Source organism: Phoenix dactylifera, chromosome 3 (genome assembly GCF_051530095.1).
Source record: "Phoenix dactylifera cultivar Ajwa chromosome 3, Ajwa_hap1_PhDact_Kaust_v1.1, whole genome shotgun sequence".
Classification (NCBI taxonomy): Eukaryota; Viridiplantae; Streptophyta; class Magnoliopsida; order Arecales; family Arecaceae; genus Phoenix; species Phoenix dactylifera.
Genome location: NC_143192.1, coordinates 17,686,787 through 17,699,474, shown reverse-complemented (window position 1 = coordinate 17,699,474; position 12,688 = coordinate 17,686,787). Strand labels below are relative to the sequence as shown.

The 12,688-nt window shown below is 41.1% G+C and overlaps 2 long non-coding RNA genes across 2 annotated transcripts; both read left to right on the top strand.

Annotated features, from left to right (window-relative positions):
• Nucleotides 1–1,286: 1,286 nt before the first annotated feature.
• Nucleotides 1,287–3,379, top strand: LOC149767956 (uncharacterized). Its single transcript, XR_016399794.1, has 4 exons — nucleotides 1,287–1,588; nucleotides 2,358–2,424; nucleotides 2,602–2,748; nucleotides 3,144–3,379. It is a non-coding gene; the product is annotated as an uncharacterized LOC149767956 (long non-coding RNA).
• LOC149767955 (uncharacterized) lies at nucleotides 3,376–4,347 on the top strand. The gene is made up of 3 exons (XR_016399795.1): nucleotides 3,376–3,456; nucleotides 3,540–3,728; nucleotides 3,835–4,347. It is a non-coding gene; the product is annotated as an uncharacterized LOC149767955 (long non-coding RNA).
• Nucleotides 4,348–12,688: the final 8,341 nt, after the last annotated feature.

Sequence of the window (12,688 nt, the reverse complement as noted above, 5' to 3'; positions counted from 1 at the left end):
AATGTAAAAACATGACCTTCCTGTGCTAGACATGAAACAGAAATCAAATTTCTGCTAGCAACAGGTACATAATAGTAGTCTCTAAGTATTAAACTAAATCCAGACGGTAGTCGCAGATGGTAGGTGCCCACAGCCACAGCAGCAACTTTTGCCCCGTTGCCAACCCGAAGGGTTACCGCACCTTCCGCCAGCCTTCTACTTTCCTTTAGACCCTGCATGGTAGTGCACAAATGAGCACTAGAACCAGAATCTATAACCCAACTAGAAGTAGAAGAAACCGTTAGATTAGTTTCAATTATGAGCAAGTCTATATAACACTACCAGAAAACACGCGTATAGTGACGAGAAATTAGTGACGGACCGTTATCAGTTACTATTTGTGACGGATTAGTGACCGACAGAAATTTGGTCACCGTGGTGTAAACTTAGTGACCGTTTAGTGACAGACCGGTCATAGAATGCGCGGGTAGGATGGGCGCCAAACCTTAGTGACCATCATAGTGACGAGGTATCTGTCAGCAATATGATAACCAAAATTGCAACCAGACAGTGACAAATGCAGCCGTCACAAATATAGTAACCCTAGTATTTATAAATTTTTAAAAGATTATTTTTGGCAGTAACAGATTATTGACAAAAATTTCTGTCACCAAATTTAATTTTTAATTCCAAAAATATTAAAAATATTATTTTTGAGTAAACCTAAATTAAAAGAAAAGATAAAAGGAGGAATATCCAAAATGAAACTAAGTGTGCCCGCCGTTCCGCCCAAATTTCTTCGATAATCCAAATTCCAATCACTCTCTATAAAACTCAAATTTCTTCTTCTCATTTTAAAATCTCATGGTGTCGGCCATGACCCATTTGCACCCCTATTGCAAGTTTTCTGCTTTATAGAATTTTTTTATCATGCTTTATAGTTTTTTTTTTTTTTTTTTTTTTTTTGCTGAGAACGGGTGCTTCATACAGTACGGGTATGAATACACCCAATAAGATCAAAATACAAAATCTCGCAGAAATCATGCTTTATAGTTCAAAAATATTTTTGCCTTGCAAGTCCCGTCCAATCAGCCTTATAAATAAAAAATAATTTGATATGAAATTTGGCTTGCAAACCGATTTAGCCCAAATCAGCCTTAGATATACAATTTGGCTTGCAAACCGACTTAACAAAAACCCTAACCTTTCCCTTCCCTTCCCTTCCCCTCCCTCGCTGAGAGCCGCCGCCGCCGCACCCAACCCCCCCCCACTCCCTCGCCCCCCCTCCCTCGCTGAGAGCCGTCGCCGCCCTCCCTCGCTGAGAGCCGCCGCCGCACCCCCTCGCTGAGAGCCGCCGCCGCACCCCCCCTCCCTCGCTGAGAGCCGCCGCTGCCTCCCCTCCCTCGCTGAGAGCCGCCGCCGCCGGCCCCCCTCCCTCGCTGAGAGCCGCCGCCGCCGCCGCCCCCGCCCCCCCTTTTCCCTCGCTGAGAGCCTGATAGCCGCCTCCTCTCGGTGTCGTCGCCTCTTCAACGACCGGCCGGCGGCTCTTCGCATCCTTCTCCCCCGGACGGCAACCTCCGCGGCTCCGGTCACCGACTCACAGTCACCGGTAAGAATTTTCTCCTCCTCCTCCTCCTCTTCAAGCTCGATCCCGGTAGATTTTGCCCAAGCCCGGAGAGAGAAAGAGAGAGAGAGAGAGAGAGGTGGTGGGGCAGCGAGAGAGCTCGGAACAGTAGGTCTCCCAAAAATAAGGGTTCAATGTAACAGGTATCAGGGAGAGAATATTATTTAGTTTTAGTCATACATTGAATTATCTTAAGCATGCTCAAATTCTATATGTTTCTTTTCAACCCTCCTTTAGCACGACCATCTATTTTGATCCCTTAAATGGAGGAATATTTAGCCTGAGATATTTTTATTTTTTAATATGCCTCACCTCTGCTTCTAGAACTCCTATTGTTTGAAAAGAAATTGTGCTAAAATTCCTCTATGTGAGCCTTATGCAACATAGATATTTAAAAATCCTATTAATGAAGGAAGAAACAAGTGAGCACTGAGTAAATACTTGATGTTACGGGCAACCTAGTCCTCTGAGCTTCGTGCATAAGTAAAATTTGCCTGCAAATTTGTTTTATGTACTTTTGATATGTTTAAAATTGTCTTAGTTGCTTTTAATTGTTGTCGTTCATGCTTATAAAATTTCAAGTACTACATTTTCTACGAGGCTGAATTAGCTTTTGTTGATGTTGTCAATTAACTTCTGCTGTCTTCCATTTTCCTGGGCTAGCAAGTAGTCTTTTAGAATGTTAATGGTCATGTTGTTATATCTTATTTGCTGTTTAGTTAAATAACTGTGATTACTATATCATCTGCCACAGGGAAAATCATGGCCACCATGAACATGAATCTTATTATGGAGAACGGGACACAGAAAGTTTAGTTGTGGTATGCTTATTGTTTCGATTTAAATTTGATGTGCAGTAATTAATCATCGGCACTGTCATTGCACATCATTGCCTTATAGTGTACTCGTCTATCATAAGAGTTAGGCATATGCATTGTCACTTTATTTGTTAGCCCTGTTAACTGGTTTAACTGCTTGTTTGGAGTTCTTAATTTTAGGCAATGGAAACTCTGGTTGCACCTGTTCCAAGAGAGTTCCATAAACTAGCATTGGATGACAAATCTGGTCAAACCATCGATACAGCAAAACGGCCTGCGCCATTGACTAGTGGGTGTAGAATAGAAGGTTTTGTGCTTGTCAAAAAGGTAAAATAAGCTTCTGCATTGAATTCATTCACCATTTTGAGTTTGCAGAATCTTGTATGATGTTAATGCAAATGTTACTGTAAGTCTCGGAACCATTTCTATGTACTTAAAATTTTTTGATTGATCAGATACCTTGTAACTGTTTGATGCTCCATCATGATATCAGTAGTTGACGCTTAGTTTAGCATTAGCAGCACGAACACCAAGCCATAACTTATTTTCGAGGAATTGGACAGGAAGTGAAATATTGACTTCCTATATTTACACTGTTTTGATGTTTCTAATGTTAATCACCTGTCAGATAGCAATGAACAGGAGTTACCTATTTGTACCATGCCGATTATGAAACAGAGGCTGTGAAGAGAGATCTAAATGTACCCCCTTTGGATTTGCAGATTGAGCATTACCTTCAATTGGTAAAGACTGAGATAGCATCAAGAAAATCTTCTCGGGAGTTTAAATTGCTAGAGGAGTATGAGTATACAGCCCACAGTAGTTTGGTGCACAGTCTGCATATTCCTGCTGCCAAATTCCATTTTGAGCCCTCTCCTATGCAGGCTGGTTTCTGACACTTGGATACACATTTACCAAATTCAAAATCTGTGAGCTCATCGTTATTTTGAATTTCAGGTCTTGGCAACTGAAGTTCCAAAATCCTTCTCGCACTTCATTACAAATGTATGTGCTATCATTGGAGGCATTTTTACGGTTTGCACTCGATCTCTTTAAATGATATCTTCGGTTTTGTACTGCCAAATGCGTATGAAAAATTTGACCTTATTGGCTTTCAGGTGTCTGGAATATTGGATTCTATCCTGCACAATACGATCCGGCTTATGAGAAAGGTTGAATTAGGAAAACAATTTTGATGGGCAAAGGTGAAATATTGGTTGTACAACGGGTCCAAAGTTTTGCTCATTCCCCTAGTTAGCAATTCCATTTTGAATGCTTTCACTCATAAGAGAACTGAAGTTGTCATGGTAAGTATAATTTTTTTATAATTCATAAATATTATTGAGCTTGCTCATGTTTATCTCTTGTTTGATCCACCATAATGTTTTTCTCTTCTTTTAAATCAACTTGCAGGCAAAGTATTCAGCTGAATACTCCAAAAAATATGGTGATGCCTCCACCTCAGATGCTCCTCCACGTGATTATGACTTGTGGTTTGACGCAACTGATGTCCCAACTCATGGCCATGTCTATGGCTTTAGTCCCCTAGAGGATCTCACTGGAATTATTGGGCAATCATCATCTGCTTCCACCTCTACAGGTCAAGCTCCAGAGCTGTACACTCATGAAGACCTTCTACGTATTCTTGAGCAGGAAAAGAAAAAATGGCAAGAGGAGGTTCTTCAAAAGATGAGAGAAGAGATTGGCTTTGGACCAAGGCATGCAGATCGGGGGAGTAATGGTGATTCTGATTCTACCGATCATGCTTCATTATAATTGTTTTTGCCTTAGATGATAGGTCTTTGCATTCCTAGGAGGAATGAAATCTCTGTTGATCTTTATGACATATTTTTAGACTTTGATTTTGATGGATTCAGGACATGTTGATGCCAATTTTGAATGACATTTAAAATGACTTTTGCGTAATGTTGAATGCCTTTGCTATTAATGATATTACTATTATTATTATTATGTGCCAATCAATGTACCAAATGTACCAGGTTATTAGATTGTGATCGGTGACCAAATTTTGGTTACTAAATTGTTTACCAAGTATTGTGACGGATTTTGGTCAATAAAAATTGATTTTGCTCAGCGCGTTTGTAACCAATTAGTGACCGTAAACTTATCACTAGGTCAGTGACGGGATTAATGACAAATGTAGTGACAAAATGTGTGACCATGTCTGTGACGACTAAATCTGTCACTAAAGGTCGTGACAGATTAGTGACCAAACTTGTGACCGCATTCTGTGACAAAATCAGTGACGAAGTTGCCTTCGTCACTAACTCCGCAACTGGATAGTGACGGAAAATACATAATTTCTTAAATATTTAATTCTTGAATTTGTAACGGCTTAGTGACGGCGGTTCTGTCACGGAGGTTAGTGACGGGAATCGCCGCCGTCACGGAGAATTTAGCGACGCGTGTTTTTGTAACGAAGTCAGTGACGGGAGCTCCGGTCACAAATTCCATATTAGTAACCGGAAACACGGTATAGTGACGGGAATCTCCGTCACTATACGCGTGTTTTCTGGTAGTGATACCTTCTGAAGGTGTGTCACCTTTCTTGTTCTTCAGACTCTCGAGGTATGAAGGGCAGTTTCTCTTCCAGTGGCCTTCGACATTGCAGTGGAAACATTTTCCTTTGTCGTTAGCCTTTTTCTTTTGAACTTCCTTCTTTGGCTTTTTGTCTTTCTTCTGCTTCTTTGCAGGCTTCTTTTTCTTCCAAGTAGACTTTCTCTTGGAACCAGAAGTCAACTCAGCAGCAAGGACATTGCCCCTTGAACCTTTCAAGGCTCCCTCAGCAGTTACCAACATGTTGATTAGTTCAGTCTTAGTGCATTCAATCTTATTCATGTGGTAGTTTACTATAAACTGACCAAATGAATCAGGAAGTGACTGTAGGATCAAATCCACTTGTAATTCCTTGTGCATGTCCATACCGAGCTTCTCAAGCTCCTCTAGGTCCTTGATCATGGTCAGACCGTGATCATGGACAGACTGCCCTTCGCGCATCTTCGCTTTGAATTAAAAGTCTCTTGGACACTTCAAAACAAGCTGTGCGACTCTGCTCACCATACAACTCTTGCAGGTGTGCTAGTATCTCCCTAGCAGTCTTTATATTTTCATGCTGGCATTGGAGTTCATTAGACATGGATGCCATCATATAGCATTTTACTCTAATGTCATCATCCAACCACTTTTTATGCATCTCACCCTGAACATCAGTAGGACGTGCTGGTAGTGTGGGGATATCTGAATTGAGTATGTAGCCTATTTTCTCACAGTCCAAAACTATTTTTGAGATTTCTAAGCCAGTCTTTGTAATTGGTTCCGGTCAGTCGGTTGGTCTCAAGAATACGGGTCAAAGGGTTTGAAGCTGACATTGTATCTGCAGAGAGTAAAGATTCTAGTTAGACTTTTGTACTTGATCCTAATCTGTTCTAAGGTCTTTTAGAACAAATGTAACTCCCACTATTTTCTCGAATCCCTCACACTTCCCTGGTAGGGAAACGGAAATCCCACACGACTAGGGTTTCTAGTGGGTACTGCGGTCCCACCAATTTACATGCCACCTCACCTAACAGTTATTGGTGACACATAGATGGATGAGTGTACCACTCTTGTACAATGCTTCTCAAGCATGTTGCAGTGTAACTTGGTCTCTAAGCCATGAAGACCTCACCTAACAGTTATTGGTCCCATTTCTTAGTTAAGTCAGACCCACCGTATAACCGTAGGAATAAAGTCGTCATTGGGTCCTCACCTAACAGTTATTGGTGCCCAACCCCACCTTTACCCTACAACATCTCATGTCTATAGAGAGGTCCAGCCCCCCGATGCAACTTGACCACTGTGTCCAGCCGAGACAAATCAACATCAGAAAGGCCTTAGCAGCTCTACTACAGTGGAAGACCTATTGACTTAATATTGGTTAATCAGGTCTTAGTGTTTGCAACTTGAGCCCTTCATAAGAGGTAATCGAATAATTGGCCAGGTAAGCAGGTGGGAGGCTCCCCTTACTCAGAGAGTAAGGTCCTAATTAAGTAACCACCTTTCATGCTTTCCTAGACACCAATTAGATCAATAAATCTAATATGACTTGCTCATGTCGGTTCACTCTCGACTTGATTGAGGAGGTTTTAATTTAGGTCTCAATTGGGTTTGCTACATCACATGTAAACCTATCTACCCGACTCGCATTCACATCTCATGCAAACGGTACATCACAGGCAGTTATAATCGCAGCATCAAATAAAGTTAAACTTTAAATAGGTGATGATCATGGATTCTAATTAGGTCGTATTACAAGCACATGCACATCAATCGATCAAGTGGTCTTCAACTCTTGAATTGGTTCTAAGCCTCCTTGATTCGATCCTTGATCAACTCTTGATCCCATCGCCATCAACCGCTTAGATCACCTTTCATCTCATGCCTTTGCTTCAACTTGATCGTTGATGTACATCACATCACAGAAATACAACCAGATGTAAAATAAAAATAAAAATAAATTACATCTCCTTTTAGGAGGCACGCAGGCCTCTCAAAACATCAAATAAGATGCATGCAAGCATCTGAAAAATTACATGACATCGCAGATCACATCGCAGGTCATTACATTTGATACCAAAAGGGTTTGAATCCTATGATCATCACCGTATGCAACAATTATAATTTTCAGATCTGAAAACTAACTGATTATATCATGACATAGGTCGCTGATCATGCTAATCATGATTCTAAACTTTGTAATCCCATTAACAATGCAATTAGAATCATCTTTTTATCACATAAAAATCAGCATGCAAAAATCAGCACCCCTAAAAAATCTGCATGCAGAATTTTTCAGCATGCATGATCATTCAATTTTCAGATCTAATAAGCCTTTAGATATTTAATTCTTACCTTAATCTACGAAGCCTAGGCTCTGATACCACTGTTGGGAACCCGCCCATGCCGCTGATATTTCAAAAATTTTTCAGATGGCAGCGGAATCGGCATGCACGGGTTCGACGTTCATCGCATGAACGTTGTTTCTAGACCTTTCGTAATTAGGTAAGAATTAAAACTTTTAAAAACTATTAGGAAGATCAAATCTTCACCTTGCGCGGATAGATGATCACCGCAAATCTGAATTCGTGGTTTTGGAAGAGGGTTCGCTTGAAGCCGTTCAAACGTCCGGCCTCTACGGGTATCCACACGAAGCAGGATCCGATCCAAGCTCTCTATCTCACCGGGGTGCTAGCTCCCTTGCAGAGATAGCTTTTGATGGCTGATCTCCTCTCTTTCAATCAACCCTTGATTGTGCTTGAGAGGAGGAAGAAGAAGGATGAAGATGGGAAGAAGATCAAAAGCCCCTGCAGCCTTCTTCTTTTTCCATGCGTTGGAGCCAAGGAAGAAGACCAAGAGGAGGGAGACGCCTCCTCTTCTTTTCCCTTTGCTGATGGCGGCTGAACCAAGGAGAGATGGAGAGGGGGTGGCCACGTGATGAAGAGGAGAAAGGTCCATCTAGGGCGCCGGCCCTAGTCCTCCTTTAATAAGGATGAAGGGCTCCTACAAGTTAGGAGCCCTTGACTACTTTCCAAGAGGGGGCGCCGGCCCCCCTTCTCTCTTCATGTCGCACCAACTAAGTGAAGAGGGGCTGATGCCCCTCTTACTTGGTTAACCCAATCCTCTTCCAAAAAGGATTAGGTGCCTCTCTCATGGTTTAATTCTAATCTAATTAGGATTAGCCAAATTTGGGTTCAATCTACGCTAGTCCTAATCCAATTAGGACTTGAATGAATCATGACTTAATTGAACTCTTCAATCCTAATCCAATTAAGAGTCATGTTGATTCATTAGATTAATAATTAATTTAGACTTAAGGAATCCTAATCCAATTAGGATTTGTTTAATTTTAGTCCTAATCCAATTAGGACTCTGTTTGAATCCGAAGTCCTAATCCAATTAGGATTTCTAGGAATCCTACTCCAAGTAGGAATCCAATTCAAAATTCAAAATTCCTAATCTTATTAGGATTGTAGGAATCCTATTCCAAGTAGGAATCCCTGTCCTACTCCAACTAGGATTCCCAGTCCTAATCCAATTAGGACTCTAGGAATCCTACCCGAAGTAGGATTCTTGTTTCAAGTCCAATCAATTAATTCCCTTTCCTTCTTCAAATTCTTATCAATCAAATTGATTACTTGTGATTCCTAATCACGATTTCAACCATCGGATCGGTCAATACTTCTAGTGTGTGTGACCCCATAGGTTCTACTCTGACTGGTAGTGAGATATATTATGATCTCTATCACAATATCATTGAAAACTCCTTTCAATAGGTTGGAACGATTCCAACTCAACTCATTAGGGTTTATCGATCATCAAGATAATCCCTATGAGTCCCACCATCCACCAGTGACACCTAGCAGCATGTAGTGGCTACCCAGTAGAATAGAAAGATGAACCTCTAGGTGCAGTTAACATGTGATACAGTCCTACTATCGTGGATCCCTACAGGACGGAGGTCATGGACAACTCGTCAAACCCCATCGTCTGTCATATGTCAAGATTTATTCGACTTGAGTTCGCTAATGGAAAACTCTTTTTCCACTTTATATTACTGCCCTGGCCAAGGTCTTAGAACTCAGTCTAACAAATCACATAGGATCACTCCTCTTCTATCAAGGTCGATAGATTCCTTATAGGTGCATACCCTACTCCTACAGTGAACCTACTGCAGCCAATCTACACTGCATGGACCCATATGGCTAGAGACCATGTATGTGTGCAGTCAAACTACAATAACCTCACTGTGAGTAGCCGAAGCACTGCAGGTCAAAGGACCAGTCACACTACTGCAACATCAAGCAAGTCACTGACGAGTGGATAGACATCCAAGTGACTTCTTGTCTTGGTCACGCTCAGTACCCTTGTTCTCTAACAAGCACCTGCACTATCACTTCAGTGTCCCTACACTGTGGACTCAAGTCTCGTCCATCCAGAAGGAAAGTGATCTGTGCACTGATCGGATCGATCACCGTCCTCGTGATGATCCATTGATCAGGAGCATTTAGAAATTAATCACCAATGATACATGGCTCAAATTCTCAACTCTTGAGAATATGTATCATCATCTTATTAATTTCTTGGACGATTCATAGACATATAAACAATATGAATGAAAAGATGCCTTTTATTTATTCAATAATAAATAGTCAAGTACAAAATTATGTCCCTAGAATCAACAATGTGTCAGCCAAATTGGCTTCTAGGGCATACATCTAACAAGAAGAAGGATGAAGAGAAGAAGAGGAACGAAGCCCTGCAACCTTCTTTTTCTTCCTTGCGTTGGAACCAAACGGTGGAGGAAGAAGGAGGCCACCAAGATCCTTTTCTTCCCTTTGTTGTTGGTGGCTGAAAAGAGAGGAGAGGAGGGTGGCCACGTGATGGAGAGAAGGAGGGCTTCACATATGAATTAGGTCAGCCCCCAAGCCTCCTCTTAAATAGCATCTAGGGCTCCTATTTGGTTTAGTCCAAATCATGAATCAATTGGGTTCAATCTATGCTAGTCCTAATCCAATTAGAACTTGAATGAACCATGACTCAATTGAACTCTTCAATCCTAATCTAATTAAGAGCCATCTTGATTCATTGGATTAATAATTAATTGGGACTTAAGAAATCCTAATCCAATTAGGACTTGTTTAATTCTAGTCCTAATCCAATTAAGACTCTAATTTGAATTCGAAGTCCTAATCCGATTAGGACTCTAGGAATCCTACTCCAAGTAGGAATCCAAATTTAATTCAAAACTCCTAATCTAATTAGGATTATAGGAACCCTACTCCAAGTAGGAATCCTAGTCCTACTCCTAATAGGATTTCCAGTCCAAGTAGGAATCCCAGTCCAAGTAGGATTCCTGTCCTAATCTAATTAGGACTCTATGAATCCTACTCCAAGTAGGACTCCTAGTCCTACTCCAAATAGGATTCCCAGTCCAAGTAGGAATCCCAGTCCAAGTAGGATTTCTAGTCCTAATCCAATTAGGACTCTATGAATCCTACTCCAAGTAGGACTCTTGTTTTAAGTCCAATTAATCAATTCCCTTTGCTCCTTCTTCAACTTATTATCAATCAAATTGATTACTTGTGATTCCTAATCACGATTCAACCATCGGATCGGTCATTACTTCTAGTGTGTGTGACCCCATAGGTTCTACTCTGACTGGTAGTGAGATATATTATGATCTCTATCACAATATCATTGAAAACTCCTTTCAATGGATTGGAACGATTCCAACTCTACTCTTTAGGGTTTATCGATCATCGAGATAATCCCTGTAAGTCCCACCATCCACCAGTGACACCTAGCAGCATGTAGTGGCTACCCAGTAGAATAGAATGATGAACCTCTAGGTGCAGTTATCGTGTGATACAGTCCTACTATCGTGGATCCCTATAGGACGGAGGTCATGGATAACTCGTCAAACCCCTTCGTCTGTCATATGTCAAGATTTATTCGACTCGAGTTCGATAGTGGAAAACTCTTTCTCCACTTTATATTACTGCCCTGGCCAAGGTCTTAGAACTCAGTCTAATAAATCACATAGGATCACTCCTCTTCTATCAAGGTCGATAGATTCCATGTAAGTGCATACCCTACTCCTACAGTGAACTTACTGCAGCCAATCTACACTACAAGGACCCATATGACTAGAGACCATGTATACGTGTAGTCAAACTACAATAACCTTACTGTGAGTAGCTAAAGCACCGGAGGTCAAAGGACCAGTCACACTACTGCAACATCAAGCAAGTCACTGACGAGTGGATAGACATCCAAGTGACTTCTTGTGTTGGTCACGCTCTGTACCCTTGTTCTCTAACAAGCACCTGCACTATCACTTCAGTGTCCCTACACTGTGGACTCGAGTCTCGTCCATCCATAAGGAAAGCGATGTGTGCACTGATCAGATCGATCACCGTCCTCGTGATGATCCATTGATCAGGAGCATTTAGAAATTAATCACCAATGATACATGGCTCAAATTCTCAACTCTTGAGAATATGTATCATCATCTTATTAATTCCTTGGACGATTCATAGACACATAAACAATATGAATGAAAAGAATGCCCATTTATTAATCAATAATAATAAAGTCAAGTACAAAATTATGTCCCAGAATTAATAATGTGTTAGCCAGATTGGCTTCTAGGGCATACTTCTAACAATCTCCCACTTGCACTAAAGCCAATCAGCCATAAACCTAAGCCCCATCTTCTCAAGATGCGCTTCAGTTTTCTGCCGACTTAGCTGCTTAGTGAATGGGTCCGCCACATTTTTTGTGGAGTCTACTCTCTGATCCTCTACTTATTTCGTTTCGAGGTAGTCGCTTATTAGGTTAAATTGCCGCTCTATGTGCTTCGTTTTCTGGTGAGACCTTTGGCTCCTTAGCTAGTGCTATGGTGCCTTTGTTATCGTAGTAGAGTGTTATGACATCTGATGACATTACACCTAACTCTGCAATGAACTTCTTAAACCAAAAGATTTCCACTGCACCCTTAGAGACGGCTTAACATTCAGCTTCTAAGGTAGAATCTATAATGATCGGTTGTTTGGAACTCTTCCAATTTATTGAACTACCATTGCACATATTCTGATGTAGACTTTCTATCATCAATATGTGTGCATCCTTCTACCTTCAACTCTGATCTTCTCCCAATGACCAAGAACATGTCCTTAGTTCTTCTCAAGTACTTAAGACTGTTCTTCACAGCTATCTTGCACTTCTTGCCTGGATTTGACTGATATATGCTCGTGACACTCACAGCATGTACTATATCAAATCACGTATATTGCATGGTATATGTGAGGCTCCCTATAGCCGAAGCATAAGGGATCTTGCTCATCCGTTGAATCTCTTCATATGTGTTGGGGCACATCTTCTTGGAGTGATTTATCCCATGCCTAAGGGGTAATAATCCCCTTTTAGAGGTCTTTCATGCCGAACCTCTTCAGCACTCCCTCTATGTACATATGCTGTGATAGGACAAGCATCCTCTTAGATCTATCTTTATAGACCTTAATTTAAAATATAGGATGCTTTCCCAAGGTCTATCATGGAGAATTCCTTACACAACCAAAACTTGACCTAAGTTAGCATGGAAATATCATTGCCAATTTGAAGGATATCATCCACGTACAATACGAAGAATGCAATAGTCCTCCCACTAACTTTCTTATAGACACATGGTTCCTCTTCGTTCTTGATG